At 43.0% G+C, this 21,647-nt stretch overlaps 1 protein-coding gene across 3 annotated transcripts in view; it reads right to left on the reverse strand.

The window, feature by feature from the left end:
- TRPC7 (transient receptor potential cation channel subfamily C member 7) overlaps window positions 1–21,647 on the reverse strand; it is a 152,503-nt gene that overhangs the window by 103,296 nt on the left and 27,560 nt on the right. The window lies entirely within an intron of this gene.

Consider the following 21,647-nt stretch of genomic DNA (forward strand, 5'->3'; position numbering starts at 1 on the left):
GAATATCACTTCACTCACTTACCACCAATCTGTGGTGGTAACTGTTCTACGCAGGAAGTTTGCTGGAAAGATATGGCTGATAGATTAAATTTGGAGGGAAAAAAATGTACACAGATGTGCTTTCTTTTAATGTGCTGGAAAATCTGCTTATAAATTTAAAAATCAAATGTAATTTAAATCTAACAGTATCCTTTCCTTAGCACAGATCCTTTTGTACAGCAAATCATGGCATGTTAAATTACTTGCCTGTTGAATAATCATTTTCAGACCTTGACCTCTTTTTTGTTGTTGTTTAATGAATTGCCTCTGGGTTTCTCTCTTCTCCCGAGGCACACCTTTCTGAATTATCTTGAAAGGCTGACTGCCTTTCCTTGTGACGTGCCGATTTCTCTCTCTCCTTAAAACACACTGCTTCAGTTCCAGATAATGATCCAAAATGTTGGACAGAAGAATGTTTCATGTCACCCTCAAACTACTCCTCCCCCAAAATATTTTCCCCTATAGGGTTTCTTATTGGTTTCTTAGTTGAAATGAGTCTATTTGAAAGCAGCACAGAGCCAAATGTCACTTTCAGTGTTAATCAATGTCAAAAGCCCAGAGAGTGATAAATAGTAGTTGGTAAACAGGAGTGCAGTTTTGTTTTTCCAGAACCCGGATTCCTCAGCAAATAGATGGGAGCATGGCAAACTGTAGAAACGCCACCATTTTTCTAAATTAATGATTTGTTTCTCCTTGCAGCAGTGCTGCATCAAAATGTCCTTTTGTGTTAAAGAAGCAAGTGACTGATAGCTAAGAAAAGGACAAGCATCAAGAAAATGTGTTCCTACAAGAGCGGCTGCTCTTCATTTTTATATATAATTTAGGGATAAGGGTGTTTGGAAAATGCTGGGTAGAAAGATGACTGCTCCAGCAGACTGTCACGGGCGACTGAGACTGTGCTGTCTCAGAGCCTCTGTGCATTTCTGGGTTCAGTGCAGTTCAGGATGGAAGGTACCATTAGAGACTTGGAAGGTACCATTAGAGACTTTCACTTCCCTGGGCTCTTCTACTAACTGGGCCATAAGAAACAGGGAGAAACACCAGGGGAGCCAAAACAGTTAGTTTGCTTTTTGCCTTCTATATTAGACAGTCTGGAAGGCAGCGCACCTGGTGCCTGCATGTGGGTGGAAGAGACGAAACCAGCCTGGCAGGAAGATGGAGATGACATGGGTGTGGATAGCTGCAGTCACGCCAGGCGCAGCCTCCCACAGAGAGTGAGAGCCATGGGCGCACATCTGGGGAATTATGATGATTATGAAAGGTGGGATAGTCCTGAGCTCAGTGAGCCTTTCAGCCACACTTTTTACCTTTAGTTGGAGAGGTGCGACATACTCCCAAGACTTTACAGGTGCCCTTTTAAGTAATTCCATATCCCGGCATACTGAAGCCTGCCAGGTCCACTGGGTGACAGGTGTTCTACCTGTATCACCTTACTCAGTCCTTACAAAATACGCGTTAGAAGGACCGTCAGCATTTCCAACTCATGAGTGAGGAAACCGAGACTCAGAGAGATAAATTAACAGGCTGGACCCACTTTTCCTTATACTGGACACTCATCTTTCTGACTACTTTCTCACTTTCCTCGAAGATTTTACCTCCTGTCTCACTGTCACTCACCCAACTGCTGCTGTTCTTGGTGGTTTCAGTATCCAAGAAGATGTCCTTCCCATTACCCTGCCCTCGTATTTCCATGATAACGTTTTCTTTAGTCATGTTATTCTCAGTGCCAACTCAGCCATTCATTCTCTTAGTTATTCCCAATAACTGAAGCTCCTCCCTGACCCCAACTTTAGGTCTCCTTCTCTCTGACCACCACCTCCTATATGTCCAGCTTTCTCCATCTGGAACCCCAATTCTAGTAATCCTATGATTTCACCAAACCTACAAGCCATGGACCATACCATGTTTTCACTGGTTTTCAGCCCTGTCAGGTCCCTGTCTCCCCCCTCGCAGAGCTTCCGTTTTGCGGGCAATCTTTATTATCATCCTTGCACCCATCAGTTCTCTTGCCCTCCTCTTGTTTTGTTCTCATTGCTGGCTTAAAGCCTGACTTTGGTTGAGTCTGACTCTCTGCTGCACTGCCCCTGCCTCTGCTCAGTGAATGTGGCTGGAGAGCACACCCCTGCACTGTAAGCTCACCCCCTCCAACCTCAGGTAGTCCTCAGTGTTCCCATCGCAAGCAAGCATTTCAGGCCTCTCTTGCCCTGCTGTCCAGCCTCCTCCCCCTCCTAGTTTCCATTAACTTGGAGAATAGAACTCATCAGGAGAGAAGCTCCACATGCTCACATCGTCCCCATCATTTGCTGTCATACATCTGTGCTCGTGGACTCTCTTCCCTCTGGGTGGACTGCCCCTGCTTCTGTCTAAGGCCAGCTCCTCCTCCTAATATCAGTCCCTTGTACTGCTCTCCATTTCTCTTTCCTGCATTGTTAATCTCTCCCTTTCTCTGCTGGCTTAGTATGCAAACGTGTTGCTGTTTTCTTGTCTTAATAAGAAACTCCTCTTGACTCTACTTCCCTCGCCAATTCCTACTCTAGTTTTCTGTTCCATTTTGTAGAAAAACTCATTAGACTTGTGTACACTCACAGTTGCCCTCCTTACATATTTCTTACCCTGTTCTTCCTACCCTGTTCAGCAAAACTTTCACACTCTATCCATTGCTTCCACTGAGACTGTTCTTGTCAAGGTCACACATGGCTTTCATGTTGCTAAATCCAGTGGTTGGTTCTCAGTCCTCATCTTACAGAACCTGTTAGGTGCTTTGACATAGCTGATCACGTCCTCTTCCTTAATATACATTCCTCACTTGGCTTCCAACATAACATACTGTTCTGTGGTTTTTCTTCCTGAATGAGTACTTTTTGCATCTTTGTTGGTTAATTCTCATGTCCCTGATGTCTTAGTTTTAGAATGTCCTATAGATGTGCCCAGTCCTTTGAATTCTCCTGTCTTTTTATGCTCATTGCCTTAGTGATCCTATCTAAGATCATTAGATACTATCTATATGCTGATGACTTAAATTTTATATCTTTAGCTCAGCCTTCTCTCCTGAACTTGAGTCATATATCCAATTGCCATCTGGTATTTCCACATGAATGCCAAATAGGCATGTCAGAGTCAATAAAACTAAATCTGGACCTAGTCTTCTCTGCCTTACTAATATTTCCTGACCTATCAGTTGTCAAGGACAAAAAAAATCTTGAATTTATCCTTGGTTCCTCCCTTCCTCTTAAACCTGACATACAATTTAGAAGCAGATCCCACCAGCAATACCTTCTAAATATATATTGATCTAAACCATCAGTTTTTGCTTAGACTAACCAAGAGGCTCTTAACTGACCTCCTTAATGTCCTGGTCTTCTATGGTCTATTTTCCATACATCAGTCAGAAAGATATTTAGAAAAGGCAGTCAGTTCATGGCACTGGTCTGCTCAAACCCTCCCATGGCTCTCCATCCCCTCAAAGTAAAAGCAGGCTTATTATACTGTCCTGTAGGGACATACGTTGCCTAGCCTCTCCATTCATTCACTGATTTGCTGTGGTTCTCTGTCTCCCTCCATCTATTCCAGCCACCCGCCCCCCCCGCTGTTCTTCAAACACACTTGACATGGACTAGACCTTTGTACTGGCTATTCTCTTCTTGTAATGGTCTCTCCCCAGGTATCTACATGAACAGATTTCTCAACTTCTTCAGGTCTTTGCTCAAATGTCACTTTCTCAGAAGACTTCCTTGAGTAGCTTTTAAAAACATCGTGACTCTTTTCCATTTGCATTCACCTTTCCTTTTTTCTTTTTCTTTATTTTCTTCACAATACTTATGACTATATGACATCTATACATATTATTTATTATATTTATTGTCCATATATTTCATTGGAATATAAGCTTATTGAGGGCAGGAATCTTTGCTGTTTTGTTCACAGATATATCATTAGTTCAGTTCAGTTCAATTTAGTCGCTCAGTCATGTCCGACTCTTTGCGACTCCATGAATCGCAGCACGCCAGGCCTCCCTGTCCATTACCAACTCCCAGAGTTCACTCAGACTCACGTCCATCGAGTCAGTGATGCCATCCAGCCATCTCATCCTCTGTCATCCCCTTCTCCTCCTGCCCCCAATCCCTCCCAGCATCAGAGTCTTTTCCAATGAGTCAACTCTTCGCATGAGGTGGCCAAAGTACTGGAGTTTCAGCTTTAGCATCATTCCTTCCAAAGAAATCCCAGGGCTGATCTCCTTCAGAATGGACTGGTTGGATCTCCTTGCAGTCCAAGGGACTCTCAAGAGTCTTCTCCAATACCACACTTCAAAAGCATCAATTCTTTGGCACTCAGCCTTCTTCACAGTCCAATTCTCACATCTATACATGACCACAGGAAAAACCATAGCCTTGACGAGATGGACCTTTGTTGGCAAAGTAATGTCTCTGCTTTTGAATATGCTATCTAGGTTGGACATAACTTTCCTTCCAAGGAGTAAGCGTCTTTTAATTTCATGGCTGCAGTCACCATCTGCAGTGATTTTGGAGCCCAAAAAATAAAGTCTGACACTGTTTCCACTGTTTCCCCATCTATTTCCCATGAAGTGATGGGACCGGATGCCATGGTCTTCGTTTTCTGAATGTTGAGCTTTAAGCCAACCTTTTCACTCTCCACTTTCACTTTCATCAAGAGGCTTTTGAGTTCCTCTTCACTTTCTGCCATAAGGGTGGTGTCATCTGCATATCTGAGGTTATTGATATTTCTCCCGGCAATCTTGATTCTAGCTTGTGTTTCTTCCAGTCCAGCATTTCTCATGATGTACTCTGCATATACGTTAAATAAGCAGGGTGACAGTATACAGTCTTGACATACTCCTTTTCCTATTTGGAACCAGTTTGTTGTTCCATGTCCAGTTCTAACTGTTGCTTCCTGACCTGCATACAGATTTCTCAAGAGGCAGGTCAGGTGGTCTGGTATTCCCATCTCGTTTAGAATTTTCCAGTTTATTGTGATCCACACAGTCAAAGGCTTTGGCATAGTCAATAAAGCAAAAATAGATGTTTAGACCATTTCCTGGAACATAACAGGCACTGAGTAAATGCTTGTTGAGTCTGTCGGAGCAGTGTACTTGTCTAAGGTGACATAGCAATGTAAGTGGTAGAGCCAAGATTCAAGACAGATCAGTCTGACCCCAATCCTGTCCTCTTCCCTCTCACCATATTGCCTCTTGGTGGGCAGCATGTTCCCTTCTGCTTAGCACACTAAAATTAGAGGCTTAATTGGGGCTGACACTCAATTAATTTGGAGAAATAAAGGATGAGCTGGGATATGGATATCTGAATACTCAACAGATTCTGTAGTGTACTAGATGAGTGCACAGGTTTTGAAGTCAGAAAGGCCTGGAGTTTGAATTTCTTTTTCTTTTTCTTTTTTTTTTTACTACTTGTCAGTTGTGGGAAATACAACAAGCCATATAACTCTTCTGTATCTCAGTTTTTAATCTGTAATACCATACATATCATTTAATGATTGGGGAAAGCAATACCAAAACAATGTAAAATGCTTAGTATAGTTAACAGTAAATAACACAAATAACAAAATAAATAAAAATTTAGAATAAAAATAAAGCCTGTAAATGGCAATTTTAATGAATTAACACCTTAATTTGACCATCGATTTCAAACTCTTGACCTGTTGCTTTTTTATGGTTTTTAATTACTGGATTGGGAGCAAGACTGGCTTATGGAGTGGTGAACACAAAATGTTTGAGAAATCTTTGATTCTTCTTCTCTCACTCATATATAAGCCATACATTAAAAAGATACTCTGAATTTCTTAACTTCTTTTCATCTCTGGTGATTATACCAACCCTTCCCAGGGATAGTATCACCATCATGGCTTACCAAATGAGGTATCTTTTTTTGTACCCATAAAGCTTTTTCTCATTTTGTACAACTTATATTTGGCTTCTCTAGGAGTAATACAGTGAACCAACTAAGTGACCCTTGGTGTCAGAGTCAGATGGAAATTCTCTCTAGTCTTGTCAGTGTTGATGATATCCAAAAGCCAGCAGTGTAGGTTATATCAGTGTAGACATTGCCATCTGTTTCAGTGAAATGCTGTATGCACATCTTCATTACTTAATCTCCTGCTAGGGCATACTCAGGTCTGTTCTTAAAGAAAGAAACAAGAGACAGCCATTCCTAGCTCGTGGATGGGCGTTAGCACAACAGTCAGTTTGTCCAGGTTCAGTGTTTTGAAGCTGCTACAAGTGCAGTGTTTCTTGGGACCATGAGCTGTAGCTGTGCTGGGCATGGGATGAGAGGCCCTGGAGTCCTGCCTTTTCCAGAATGTCATATAAGTGGAGTCATACAGTATGTAATCTTTAGAGACTGGCTACTTTCACTCAGTGTAATTCCTTTGAGATTCATCCATAGTGTTGTGTGTATTAATAGTTCATTTCTTTTTACTTCAGATCTACTGCATGCATGTATCAGTTTGTTTATCTGTTCACTCACTGAAGGAGTTGGTTGTTCACATTTTTGGCAGTTATGAATGAAGCTTCTATAAATATTAATGTAGAGGTTCTTATATGAAGATAAAATTTTAGTTCTTCAGGGTAAATATATAGGTGTGGAATTGCTGAGTATATGATAACTATACATTTAACTTCATTGTTGTTATTGTTCAGTCGCTAAGTAGTGCCCTACTCTTTGTGACCCCCATGGACACACCACACTCCTCTGTCCACCATCCCCTGGAGTTTGCTGAAATTCATGTCCATTGAGTTGATGATGTTATCTAACCATCTCTCCTCTGCCGCCACCTTCTCCTTTTGCCTATCTTTCCAATCATCAGGGTCTTTTCCAATGAGTCAGCTCTTTGCATCAGGTGGCCAAAGTATTTTAGCTTCAACTTCAGCAACAGTCCTTGCAGTGAATATTCAGGGTTGATTTCCTTTAGGATTGACTGGTTTGATCTCCTTGCTGTCCAAGGGACTCTCAAGAGTCTTCTCTAATACCACAGTTCAAAAGCATCAATTCTTCGGGGCTCAGCCTTCTTTATTGTCCAACTCTCACATCCGTACACGTCTACTGGAAAAGTCATAGCTTTGACTACATGGACCTTTGTTGGCAAAGTGATGTCTTTGCTTTTTAATATGCTTTTTAATTTGCTTTTTAATATGCTTTTTAATATGTTTAGGTTAGTCATAGCTTTCCTTCTAGGAGCAAATGTCTTTTAATGTCATGGCTGCAGTTAGTGTTCACAGTGATTTTGGAGCCCAAGAAAATAAAATCTGTCACTGTTTCCATTTTCTCCCCTTCTATTTGCCATGAAGTGATGGGACTAGATGCCATGATCTTAGTTTTTTGGATGTTGAGTTTAAAAGGCAGCTTTTTCACTCTCCTCTCTCATCCTCATCAAGAGGCTCTTTAGTTCCTCTTCACTTTCTGCCATTAGAGTGGCATCATCTGCATATATGAGGTTGTTGGTATTTCTCCTGGCAACCCTGATTCCAGCTTGTGATCCACCCCACCCTGCATTTCACATGATGTACTCTGCATATAAGTTAAACAAGCAGGGTGACAGTATACAGCCTTGTCATACTCCTTTCCCAATTTTGAACCAGTTCATTGTTCCATGTCCAGTTGTTCCTGTTGTTTCTTGACCCGCATATAGGTTTCTCAGGAGACAGGAAAGGTAGTCTGATATTCCCATCTCTTTCATAATTTTTCAGTTTGTTGTGATCCACATGGTCAAAGACTTGAGCATAGTCAATGACACAGAAATAGATATTTTTTCTGGAATTCCTTTACTTTCTCTATGATCCAATGAATGTTGGCAGTTTAATCTCCAGTTCCTTTGCTTTTTCCCAACCTGAACCTTCTACATCTGGAGGTTTTATATTTAGGTCTAGGAGCCATTTTGTATTAACTTTTATATAAGGTATAAAGCATAGCTCAAGGTTCCTTTTATTGGATCTTCATTTGTTCCAGCCTCATTTGTTGAAATATTATTCTTACTCCATGATATTGATTTGTATAGCTGTCAAAAATTGTTAACCACATTTGTTTGGGTTTAATTCTGTGCTTTATTTTCTGTTTCTTTGATCTCTTTATCTGTTTTTCACTAATACCAACTATCTTTGTTTCTGTAGCTTTATATTAAGTCTTAAGATGAGGTACTTTGAATCCTCCAACTTTGCCATTCTTTTTCATATTTGTTTTTGAATAAGCTTGCTCATGTCTTTAAGAAATTCAGCTATGAATTTTATTGGAATTATGTTAAATCTATAGATAGTTTGGGGAGAACTGACATCCTAATTGTGTAGAATCTTCCAAACCATGAACATGGTATATCTCTCCATTATTTAGGTCTTCTTTGATTTCTTGCATTAGTGTTTTATAACTTACAGTCTGTAGAGTCTACATATGTTTTGTAAGACTTATGTATAAGTATTTCAATTTTTTAGCTATTGGAAATATTTTAAAAATGATGTCTACTCACTCATTATTGTATATAGAAATATGATTCATTTTAATGTGTTAACCTTATATCCTATGACCTGGCTGAAGTCACTTACTCATGCTTTGTATAGCCTTTGGAATTATCTACATAGACAAGGATGTTGTTTGCAAATATGGATTATTTACTCTTGAACCCGTAGCTTAGATATATTTATTAATATGACAAATAAGATGGTCAGTTAGATGCTCTTAAACTGGTTTGAAGATTTACAAGTTTTCTTTCTAGGAACAAAATTTTGCCAGCAAGTTTTTTTCAGCTTTCAACCCAAAATTACTGGTTCAGAGTGTTTTATTTGGTCAATGTACTGAACAGTTTTTAGAGAATTTATCTGCCATTATTTTTTGTGTTCTGCTCAACAGAGATATTAATAGAGATTCTTTGATTTTTTTTTATTGACCCAGAATTTTTTTCTATTCCCTTTGGCCCAAACTCACTTATTATTGAGATGAATCTCTGGCTTTAACATAGAGAAGGACAAACCAAAATGATGTAATATGGTATTCTGATACCTTGAATTTTGGGTGCTGAAGCTATTGTTTTGACAACACAAATTTTAGGAAATTATTATTTTGTTTGACTTTGGTTAAAAACACCAACTCTCAAACTTTTTCAAAGTTATGGAAAAACTTAAATCAGGGGACAGAGAGAAGCTCATTTTTCTGATAGGTCAAAAGTTAAATGAATCTCTCAGATTGATGCTGTGGAGACATGCACACCATACAGGATAATCAACACTCATTCCCCCATGGAGACCTTAGAAATTAGATTAAAAAAGAGTGTGGGTCTTGAATCCATGGCCCTCTCTCTTCCTGTCAGAGACCCAGTTATGAGGAAGGAGTGTTTATTGAGAGCTCCAACTGAAATGCAAATGGAGATAAATCAACATGTTCATGTTGTAAACCTGGGAGGTTTTCTTCTTTTGACATTTAGGCTGAGTTTTTAAGATATAATTACAGTAAAAGTTTCCTAAACATTTTAGTATTTCATTAAATGATCACCTTATAAAATTGGTAGTATTATTTTCCCCACATATAATAAGAGGAGGATAGAGAGTTGATCATTGGATATAGCAACTTGGAGGCCATTGGTCTCCTTGATGGGAGCAGTTTTGAGTGAAGGGTATAATAGGTGAGGATCAGGGAAGGGAAAGAGAGAGATTTGAAGACTTCTATCTATATTACTGGGGCTTCCCTGGTAGCTCAGCTAGTAAAGAATCCACCTGCAGTGCAGGAGACCCCGGTTTGATTCCTGGGTCAGGAAGATCCCATGGAGAAGGGATAGGCTACCCACTCCAGTATTCTTGGGCTTCCCTGGTGGCTCAGATAGTAAAGTATCCGCCTGCAGTGTGGGAGACCTGGGTTTGATCCCAGGGTTGGGAAGATCCCCTGGAGGAAGGCATAGCAACCCACACCAGCATTCTTGCCTGGAGAATCCCCATGGACAGAGGAGCCTGGAGGGCTACAGTACATGCGATGGCAAAGAGTTGGCCATGACTGAGCGACTAAGCACACCCCCCCCCCACACACACACCTATATTATCATAGACAGCGCTTTTGAGGAGTTTTGTTACATAGGAGGGCACAGAAAGTAGCTGGTGTGAGAAGTAGCTGGAGTGAGAAGTGGAGTAAAAACAGAATCTTCCTCTTTCCTCTCACTGTTCTTCCCTTCCTCTCTGCTTGAAATCCTCCTTTCCTCCCTTCTTTCCCTCCTTCTCTTTATGGGAGAAACCACAATATTTTGTAGGTTGATGGGAATTTTCCAGTAGATAATTATGTTGATCATTATATATGATACCAGTATGCTGCTGCTGCTGAGTCGCTTCAGTCGTGTCCGACTCTGTGCAACCTCATAGACAGCAGCCCACCAAACTCCCCTGTCCCTGGGATTCTCCAGGCAAGAACACTGGAGTGGGTTGCCATTTCCTTCTCCAAGGTATGAAAGTGAAAAGTGAAAGTGAAGTCGCTCAGTCATGTCCGACGCTTAGCGACCCCATGGACTGCAGTCCACCAGGCTCCTCCATCCATGGGATTTTCCAGGCAAGAGTACTGGAGTGGGTTGCCGTTGCCTTCTCCGTGATATCAGTATATCATTATATGAATCCTATAATTCAACAGCATATATGACAGAAGATTGGGTGTAGCATATAAATAGAGGAATGAACTTGAATCACATACATCTTATCTGTAGTGGGAGGGAATGTCAGATATGTGGGTGAGGATACTAGTAGATGGATGCATTGGTGTTGGGCTCTGTAGACATTTTCTTTGTATTGTTTCAAATTTTTTTTTCTAGTAAGATAGGAAGAAAAATTACTAACTGAGAGTAAGAATTGGGGAGAAGGTGCTGGAAGCTTGAGGGGAGGAGGTCTGAAATAGACTTTAGGTCAATTAAAGAGTGAATAGGGAGACAGGATATTATTGCTAAAGAAAGTAAAAGCCCATTTGAGAGTCATGTTTAGAAATTGAAAATGAGACCAGCTAGGGATGTGAAAATGAGACCAGCTAGGACTGCGCAGGCACAGGAGGGCCTAGAGGAGCTATCCCACGTTGAAACTCAAGAAGAGCGGCGGTGAGGAGATATCCCTCGTCCAAGGTAAGGAGCAGCAGCTGTGCTTTGCTGGAGCAGCCGTGAAGAGATACCTCACACCCAAGGTAAGAGAAATGCAAGTAAGATGATAGGTGTTGCAAGAGGGCATCAGAGGGCAGCCACACTGAAACCATACTCACAGAAAAGTAGTCAATCTAATCACACTAGGACCACAGCCTTGTCTAACTCAATGAAACTAAGCCATGCCCGTGGGGCAACCCAAGACGGGCGGGTCATGGTGGAGATATCTGACAGAATGTGGTCCACTGGAGAAGGGAATGGCAAACCACTTCAGTATTCTTGCCTTGAGAACCCCATGAACAGTATGAAAAGGCAAAATGATAGGATACTGAAAGAGGAACTCCCCAGGTCACTAACTGCCCAATGTGCTACTGGAGATCAGTGGAGAAATAATTCCAGAAAGAATGAAGGGATGGAGCCAAAGCAAAAACAATACCCAGCTGTGGATGTGACTGGTGATAGAAGCAAGGTCCGATGCTGTAAAGAGCAATATTGCATAGGAACCTGGAATGTCAGGCCCATGAATCAAGGCAAATTGGAAGTGGTCAAACAAGAGATGGCAAGAGTGAATGTCGACATTCTAGGAATCAGTGAGATAAAATGGACTGGAATGGGTGAATTTAACTCAGATGACCATTATATCTACTACTGTGGGCAGGAATCCCTCAGAAGAAATGGAGTAGCCATCATGGTCAACAAAAGAGTCCGAATGCAGTACTTGGATGCAATCTCAAAAACGACAGAATGATCTCTTTTCATTTCCAAGGCAAACCATTCAATATCACAGTAATCCAAGTTTATGCCCCAACCAGTAACGCTGAAGAAGCTGAAGTTGAATGGTTCTATGAAGACCTACAAACCTTTTAGAGCAAACACCCAAAAAAGATGTCCTTTTCATTATAGGGGACTGGAATGCAAAAGTAGGAAGTCAAGAAAACCTGGAGTAACAGGCAAATTTGGCCTTGGAATACAGAATGAAGCAGGGCAAAGACTAATAGAGTTTTTCCAAGAAAATGCACTGGTCATAGCAAACACCCTCTTCCAACAACACAAGAGAAGATTGTACACATGGACATCACCAGATGGTCAACACTGAAATCATTGATTATATTCTTTGCAGCCAAAGATGGAGAAGCTCTATACAGTCAACAAAAACAAGACCAGGAGCTGACTGTGGCTCAGACCATGAACTCCTTATTGCCAAATTCAGACTTAAATTGAATAAAGTAGGGAAAACCACTAGACCATTCAGGTATGACCTAAATCAAATCCGTTATGATTATACAGTAGAAGTGAGAAATAGATTTAAGGGCCTAGATCTGACAGACTGCCTGATGAACTATGGAATGAGATTCATGACATTGTACAGGAGACAGGGATCAAGATCATCTCCGTGGAAAAGAAATGCAAAAAAGCGAAATGGCTGTCTGGGGAGGCCTTACAAATAGCTATGAAAAGAAGAGAAGCGAAAAGCAAAGGAGAAAAGGAAAGATATAAGCATCTGAATGCAGAGTTCCAAAGAATAGCAAGAAGAGATAAGAAAGCCTTCCCCAGCGATCAATGCAAAGAAATAGAGGAAAACAGCAGAATGGGAAAGACTAGAGATCTCTTCAAGAAAATTAGACATACCAAGGGAACATTTCTTGCAAAGATGGGCTCAATAAAGTACAGAAACGGTATGGAACTAACAGAAGCAGAAGATATTAAGAAGAGGTGGCAAGAATACACAGAAGAACTGTACAAAAAAGATCTTCATGACCCAGATAATCATGATGGTGTGATCACTGACCTAGAGCCAGACATCCTGGAATGTGAAGTCAAGTGGGCCTTAGAAAGCATCACTATGAACAAAGCTAGTGGAGGTGATGGAATTCCAGTTGAGATATTCCAAATCCTAAAAGATGATGCTGTGAAAGTGCTGCACTCAATATGCCAGCAAATTTGGAAAACTCAGCAGTGGCCACAGGACTGGAAAAGGTCAGTTTTCATTCCAATCCCAAAGAAAGGCAATGCCAAAGAATGCTCAAACTACCGCACAATTGCACTCATCTCACACGCTAGTAAAATAATGCTCAAAATTCTCCAAGCCAGGCTTCAGCAATATGTGAACCATGAACTTCCTGTTGTTCAGGCTGGTTTTAGAAAAGGCAGAGGAACCAGAGACCAAATTGCCAACATCTGCTGGATCATCGAAAAAGCAAGATGGTTCCAGAAAAACATCTATTTCTGCTTTATTGACTATGCCAAAGCCTTTGACTGTGTGGATCACAATAAACTGTGGAAAATTCTGAAAGAGATGGGAATACCAGACCACCTGACCTGCCTCTTGAGAAATCTGTATGCAGGTCAGAAAGCAACAGTTAGAACTGGACATGGAACAACAGACTGGTTCCAAACAGGAAAGGAGTACGTCAAGGCTGTATATTGTCACCCTGTTTATTTAACTTATATGCAGAGTACATCATGAGAAACGCTGGGCTGGAAGAAGCACAAGCTGGAATCAAGATTGCCAGTAGAAATATCAATAACCTCAGATATGCAGATGACACCACCCTTATGGCAGAAAGTGAAGAGGAACTAAAAAGCCTCTTGATGAAGGTGAAAGAGGAGAGTGAAAAAGTTGGCTTAAAACTCAACATTCAGAAAACTAAGATCATGGCATCTGGTCCCATCACTTCATGGGAAATAGATGGGGAAACAGTGTCAGACTTTATTTTCTTGGGCTCCAAAATCACTGCAGATGGTGACTGCAGCCATGAAATTAAAAGACGCTTACTCCTTGGAAGAAAAGTTATGACCAACCTAGATAGCACATGGAAAAGCAGAGACATTACATTGCCAACAAAGGTCCGTCTAGTCAAGGCTATGGTTTTTCCAGTGGTCATGTATGGATGTGAGAGTTGGACTGTGAAGGAAGCTGAGCGCCGAAGAATTGATGCTTTTGAACTGTGGTGTTGGAGAAGACTCTTGAGAGTCCCTTGGACTCCAAGGAGATCCAACCAGTCCATTCTGAAGATCAGCCCTGGGATTTCTTTGGAATGAATGATGCTAAAGCTGAAACTCCAGTTCTTTGGCCACCTCATGCGAAGAGTTGACTCATTGGAGAAGACTCTGATGCTGGGAGGGATTAGGGGCAGGAGAAGAAGGGGACAACAGAGGATGAGATGGCTGGATGGCATCTCTGACTCGATGGACATGAGTTTGAGTGAACTCCGGGTGTTGGTTATGGACAGGGAGGCCTGGCATGCTGCGATTCATGGGGTTGCAAAGAGTCGGACACGACTTAGCTACTGAACTGAACTGAGGGACTTCCCTGGTGGCTCAGTGGTAAAAGAATCCGCCTGCCAGTTCAATCCTTGGTTTGAGAAGATCCCACATTCCACAGAGCAAGTTAGCCCATGTGCCACAACTATTGAAACTATGCTCCAGAGCCTGGAAACTACAGCTAATGAGTCCATGTGCTGCAAATACTGAAGCCTGCATGTTCTAGAGCCCGTGCTCCACAAGAGAAGCTATTTCAATGAGAAGCCCGTGTACCATAACTAGAGAGTAGCCCTGGCTTGCCGTGCTAGAGGGAAAAAACCCCAGACAGCAATGAAGGCCCAGCACAGCCAGAAATAAATAAATAAAATTATTTTAAGATGAGACCAGCTAGTATGGTTGACTTTCTGTAACCACATTCACCTCCCCAGCTGCCAGCATGAGTAGGTGGACAATTAGATTTTACCAGGATTGTATTTTTTGCCAAAAACTACAAGAGGTTAGGGGAGATTATGATAGTCCATGAATTGTGGCTAGCATGAAGGGAGGCAGACTTCCATTTTAAACATAAAGTTGATGATTTCTTACAAAATGAAACGTACTTTTACCATGATGCAACAATCATGATCCTTGGTATTTGCCCAAAGGAGTCAAAAGCTATGTCTACACAGAAACTTGCATACGAGTATTTATTATAAATGTCCAAACTTAGAAGCAACCAAGATGTCATTCAGTAGGTGAATGGATAAGTAAACTTTTGTACATCCAGACAGTGGAATAATATTCAATCCCTGAAAGAAATGGGCTATCAAGCCATGAAAAGACATGGGGGAGCCATAAATGCATGTAACTAAGTGAAAGAAGCCAATCTGAAAAGGCCACAAAATGCTGTGTGATTCCAACTATGTGACATTCTGAAAAAGGTAAAACTGTGGAGATAGTGAAAGTCGCTCAGTCGTGTCCGACTCTTTGCAACCCCATGGACTATACAGTCCCTGGAATTCCCCAGGCCAGAATACTGGAGCGGGTAGCCCCCCTTCTCCAGGAGATCTTTCCAACCCAGGGATTGAACCCAGGTCTCCCGCATTGCAGGCAGATTCTTTACCAGTTGAGCCAAAAAAAAAAAAAAAAATCATAGTTACCAGGGGTTGGGGAGTGGGAAGGATGAATAGTAGAGCAGGGGATTTTTAGGGCCGTGAAACTACTCTGCATGATACCACAATGGTGGATCTCTGTCATTATACATTCGTCCAAATTCACAAAATGTATGAAGATGGGAGTGAGCCTTGATTTGAAGTATGGACTTGGCTGATAATGAGGTGTCAGTGGAGGTTCATCAGTTGTAACAAGTGCTCCATTCTGATGGGGGAGGCTGTGCATGTGTGGGGGCAGGCGGGTATATGGTAACACTCTGTACCTCCTGTTCAGTATTGCTGTGAACCTAAAACTGCTCTAAAAATAAAGCCTATTTAAAAACAAAAACAGTGTTTAGGTTAGTGAGTTGGAAGTCTTGGGGGTAGGCAGAAGATCGACAGAGCTGGGACATTTGAGGGAGATATAAAAATTTGAGCTAGTAGTCAGAGATTGTGATGTGTGATGCTTAGATTATGGAGAGTTTGCATTTATTGATCATGAGACTTGTAGGCTCAGTAGGCTAATGATGACTAAGGTAAGACCACTGGAGGAGACAGCTCATAAAACTCAGTCAAGGTGTTAAAATGATGGTCTGCATGTAAAGTGTCAAGAATTTAAGCAGCAGGAACTAACACCATGGAGAGATGGCAGGGAGTGCCCCATTGTTGCAGAGTCAAATGGTGTGGAATAATGGGTGATGTAATGTGATGCAAGGTGGCTCAGAGCTCAGTGTTCTTAGGGAGGAGAGAAGGAGAAGGTCTGGGAGTGGTAAGGAACAGTAAGAGAGAGATGCACACCCTCCCTCAATTCTCTCAGCCCAGTGGTGTGAGGACTGTGGGAGCAGAGCCAGCCCCACTTGAGAGGACAGCAGGGGAAGTGTGTCTTAAGGGGACCAGGCTTAAGAAAGAGCAAGAAGGTGAGGCGTCTCTAAGAGGAGGGGGCAGCGACACAGGGGATTTTGCTGAGGACAGACTATGACTTTGGCAGGGTGAAGTGTTCTTGCCTGGAGAATCCCAGGGACGGGGGAGCCTGGTGGGCTGCCTGTCTATGGGGTCGCACAGAATCGGACATGACTGAAGCGACTTAGCAGCAGCAGCAGTAGCAGCAGTGGGAGGGTATCTGGAGATGAAGAAGCCGGGTGAAAGGACAGAATGGGGCTTGCGAGCCTTGTGGAGAATCAAGTTCAGGTTCTGAGGGGTGACCTGGGAGGCAGTGATGACATAAGGGGAATTAAAACACCTACTGAAATTACATTGTGAGGATTTAGTGAGGTAAGGCAGGTGGAGCACGAGGCACGGTGCTGGGCACGTAGGTCTGGATCGGTACCTTTTTTGCTAAGAAAGGGCTTCAGAGCCTCATCCTGGCCTCCAGCACAGCCTTCTGCACATTCTGCACTCAGCTGATGGATGAGAAAACGGAATGTTAAGATTTAACACACACGGCTGAGTCTTTATTAATTATAACTGTAGTCCCTGAAATAATTAATGGATGTGAAATGCAGGGCAAGAGCCTGAGCCTAGTGCTCATTATTGCAGATGAAAATTGAAAAGTTTCAATCCATGTTTTAGCTTCCACGCATACCACTTAATCGTTTCATTAACCGTCACCATGTAAATAAGCTCGTGCTCTGGCAGGTCATATTAATAAAAGGCAAATATCCTCCAGCATTTAATTTCCATTTAGGAACTCAGGTCCAAGCAAGGTGGTACATGAGTCTGTCAAGTCCAGTATGTGAGCCAGAGAGCCAGCATTTGTTGCCTTGGCTTTCCCAGGGGATGTAGACAGCCCCGAGTTCCTCAGAATTCAGGGTTCAGGGTTGGGTGGGTCAGGCTGGCTGCCTGCTCCAGTGAGCCTCTTAAGGTGTGACTCTCAGACTGTGCCACTGGTCACCTGCTGCCGACTTGATTTTATCATCTGCTCTCCGCAGGAAGCCTTCTTTTATTCATCCCAGACTTACTCCCTGCATTTCCTAACGGGTTATCTGTGTCCTAGGTGTTTAAGAATTTGGGAAAGATGACTGTTTATGAACCACTGGTGATCTTAGAATTTCTTAGGACAGGCCTGATGAGCCTTTTTGCATGAGAGAGATGACTGGGTAGTTAGTACTTCATTGGCTCTAGAATCGGAGTATCTGAGGTCAGATCCCAGCTCTGCTGCATGCAGTCAATGGGATGTTGAGTGTTTAACTTAATCTTTCTCTGTGTTCTAGCTTAATCTGTATAGCGGGAATGATACGGTTTTTTGTTGTTGTTGTTTGTTTGTTTTTTACCTTATGGGTAAGGAGAAAACCAAATAAGGTAATTCATGTAAGTTGCTTAATATGATATGTGACAAGTATAAATGGCAACCCACTCCAGTTTTCCTGCCTGGAAAATCCCAGGACAAAGGACCCTGGTGGACCACAGTGCAGGGGGTCACAGAGTTGGACAGGACTGAGCAACTGAACACATAAGATAATCCATCTAAGTTGCTTAACACAGCGTGTGACGAGTATTAGCCACATTATGACACGCGTGGCTTGTGGCTTAGCGGAGAGTGTAAACATGGACAGTTTGCCTCTTTTGGGGTGTTGGTCTTCAAGCCCCTTTCTAACAAAGCAGAGGCGCCCATCAATGGCTTCACTCTTGCAGCTTCATCTTGTGTCAGGCCTCAGGTGGAAGGCGCAGGAGCAGGACAGAAGCTAGGCCGGGTTTGGACCAGAGTCCTCGATGATTCATGGAGGAGGTGTAGGCCCTGGGTGCTGAACTGTATCTGCAGATGACTGCACCACTTTCCTTAGCCAGGCTGTGTTGACAATGCCTTTGTTGATACTTTGGTTTCCATCCTGATTTTGGGTTTACTTAATTGGCAGGTACTGACATCATAAGGGGCTCCTTAAGCCATCACCATATGACATTGTGAAATCCCAGAAGGAAAGGATTGCTCTGCTTGTTGATTTTATAACAAGTCCCCTCTGATAATAAGGCAACCCTCTGATTCAGAGTCTGTCTTTCAAGGAAACACATGAGCAACTCGAGTTGTTGTTGTTATTCAGTCACTCAGTCATGTCTGACTCTTTGTGACCCCATGGACTGCAGCATTCTAGGCTTCCGTGTCCTTCACTATCTCCCAGAGTTTGCTCAAACTCACATCCACTGAGTCAGTGGTGCCGTCCAGCAATTCTATTCTCTGTCGTCCCCTTCTCCTGCTGCACTCAGTCTTTTCCCCAGCAACAGGGTCTTTTCCAGGGAGTCAGCTCTTCACATCAGGTGGCCAAAGTATTGGAGCCTCAGCTTCAGCATCAGTCCTTCCAATGAATATTCAGGGTTGATGTCCTTTAGGATTGACTGGTTTGATCTCCTTGCTGTCCAAGGGACTCTCAAGAATCTTCCCCAACACCACTATTTGAAAGAATCAATTCTTTGGGGCTCAGCCTTCTTTATGGTCCAACTCTCACCTCCATACAGCAACTCGAGTATTTTATTCTAATTCAGCAGGTATATTTGAGCACTCACTATGTGCCAGGCATTAGGGATGGAAACTGAAATAAAATACAGTCTGAAGAACTCAGGGTCTTGCTAGACAGCATGACAAGTGACCAGGTAAGGGCCTGGTCTTGGGTCTTGGGATATGCTGCCCAGCTGCAGATGTGGGGAACTTCCAAGAGGAGGTGGGATATGAGCCCTGAGGATGAGTAGAAGCTAGGAGGGATAAGGACATTCCAGAAAGGAGATGGCAAGGTAAAGGCCCAGAAGGCAGAGAGCATTCACCAGCAGGAGGATTGTGGTGGCTGTCAGCTACTTCAACCACAGATGGGCACGTGCATAAGTTATGCACATTTCCAATGTTTTATGTAACTTATTATTGAATAGACACGAATGCACTCATGTATCCAGAGAGGAGTTCATGTACACTCTCTGTGCATCCTTGTTCAGATTGAAGGTGCTGCTTGGTTTTCTCTCGCTGAGCTCCCAGAAGAGCTTTTCCTAGGCTTCCTGTTTTGTTTTTTTTTTTTCCTGCTTTGACCACAGGGAGCAGACACAGGAGGGCAGATGTGCCTGTGTGAGCCTTGCCCCATCTCCACACCTCACAGCTCCAAGCCTCCCTGGAGGCCCCAGGCCCCTCTTCCCTGTCTCTGTCTCCCTCTCCTTTCCCTTTCTCTTGCTCTCACACATTACTCTGTCAACCACAGATCAGGGCTGCACAGTGGAATGACTGCTCAAAGCTGTGACTCAGGTGGTCAGTCAGGAGGTGTGAGTTGAAAGAGTAAGAGGGGCCCTCAGGAAGCCCTGTGTTTCATTCACATAGAAGCAGCCCCTCCTTTCCCCTGCCTCCCTACCCAGCCCCTGCGTGAGGCCTGCCTATGTATGATTGTTTGGTCTTTGTGTCCACTGGAACGGGACAGTGTTAAAGAAGGCAACTATTACAGTTTCTACCACTACGATTTATTTTTTACTGAATGCTTACTATGTGCCAGGCCCTGAGCTGAATGCTTTACATATTTAGCTCATTGAATTCTCATGACAAACCAAGGAAGTAGGTACAGTTATCATTCCTCTTTACAGAAAGGGGAACCGAGGCCCAGAGACTTCACTGGCAGCTGTGATTTGAATCTGAGTATGAAGAAAGGAGTGAAAGTGTTAGTCGCTCAGTCACGTGTGACTCTCTGTGACCGTGGACTGTAGCCCACTAGGCTCCTCTATCCATGGAATTCTCCAGGTAAGAATACTGGAGTGGGGGTATGGCTGACTCCAAATTCCATAATACTAACACTGAGAAGTACTCATCTGACAAAAATACCAACTGCCCTGGCATGTGCTCTGAAACCATGAGCACCACCCTGAAGGGGCAGGTTCAGGGTCTTTCCTGGTGAAGATGGAGAGAGAGAGGAGGATGTGTTGGTAAGAGGCAAAGGGCAGTACCCTGTGCGTCCCAGGGCCAGGCTGGGAGTAAGACAGCTGAGCTCAGGCAGCTGAGGGTACCCCATGCTCTAAGTTACCAGCAGGTGCGTTGGCATCAGAATGTTCAGGGAAGTCATCGTCAGTGAGGAAGGAAGTGTGCTCATCTCAAGGAGCCGGGGAAGGAGGGAGGAAACACCAGCTGAGCAAGGAACTCCTCCTGCACAGTGTTCACCTCATAATAACTGTCTTTGCAGTTGCTTGAACCAAAAGCTTCATTCATCCTTCCCTTTTTCTTGATATCCATCAATAAATTCTCTAAGCTCTGTCTTTCAAAGATATCTAGAATTCTGTGTTTCTCTTCCACCTTGACCATTTATCTTTCTGGTCCAAGGCCACCTTCATCTCTCCCCTGGGTAATTAGACCCACCTCTCACTTGGTTCTCAGGCTTCTTCTCTTGCCCCTTACAATTCATCACATCCCAACAGCCAGCGTGATCCTCTTCAAGTACACATCAGATCTGCCAACTCCACTTCCTGAAAGCTTCCAATGACACCCCATCTCACCAGAAAAAAAGTCTGTTAGGGCTCTGACCACCTGTTGCCTGCAGTTCCTCTGGCCTAACCTCTTTCTGTTCTCCTCACCCACTCTGCCCCAGTGACTGGCCTCCATCCTCAAAACACCAGATGCTCTCCTTCTTCTGCTTTGCACTCTTCTCTCTCTTTGTACTGGTGACCCTCTATCTGGAGACCTCCTCTCTCATGTATCTACATAGCTAGCTCCCTCGTTAACTCTCACATCCATTCATGATTACTGGAAAAACCATAGTTTTGACTAGTTGGACCTTTGTTGGCAAAGTAATGTCTCTGCTTTTTAGCATGCTGTCTAGGTAGGTCATAGCTTTTCTTCTAAAGAGCAAGTGTCATTTACTTTCACGGCTTCAGTCCCAATATGCAGTGATTTTGGAGCCCCAGAATAAAGTCAGCCACTGTTTCCACTGTTTCCCCATCTTTTTGCCATGAAGTGATGGGACCGGATGCCATGATCTTAAGTTTTCTGAATGTTGAGTTTTAAGCCAGCTTTTTCACTCTCCTCTTTCACTTTCATCAAGAGGCTCTTTAGTTCTTCTTCGCTTTCTGCCATAAGGGTGGTGTCATCTGCATATCTGAGTTATTGATATTTCTCCCAGCAATCTTGATTCCAGCTTGTGCCTCATCCAG

Source organism: Bos indicus, chromosome 7 (genome assembly GCF_029378745.1).
Source record: "Bos indicus isolate NIAB-ARS_2022 breed Sahiwal x Tharparkar chromosome 7, NIAB-ARS_B.indTharparkar_mat_pri_1.0, whole genome shotgun sequence".
NCBI lineage: Eukaryota > Metazoa > Chordata > Mammalia > Artiodactyla > Bovidae > Bos > Bos indicus.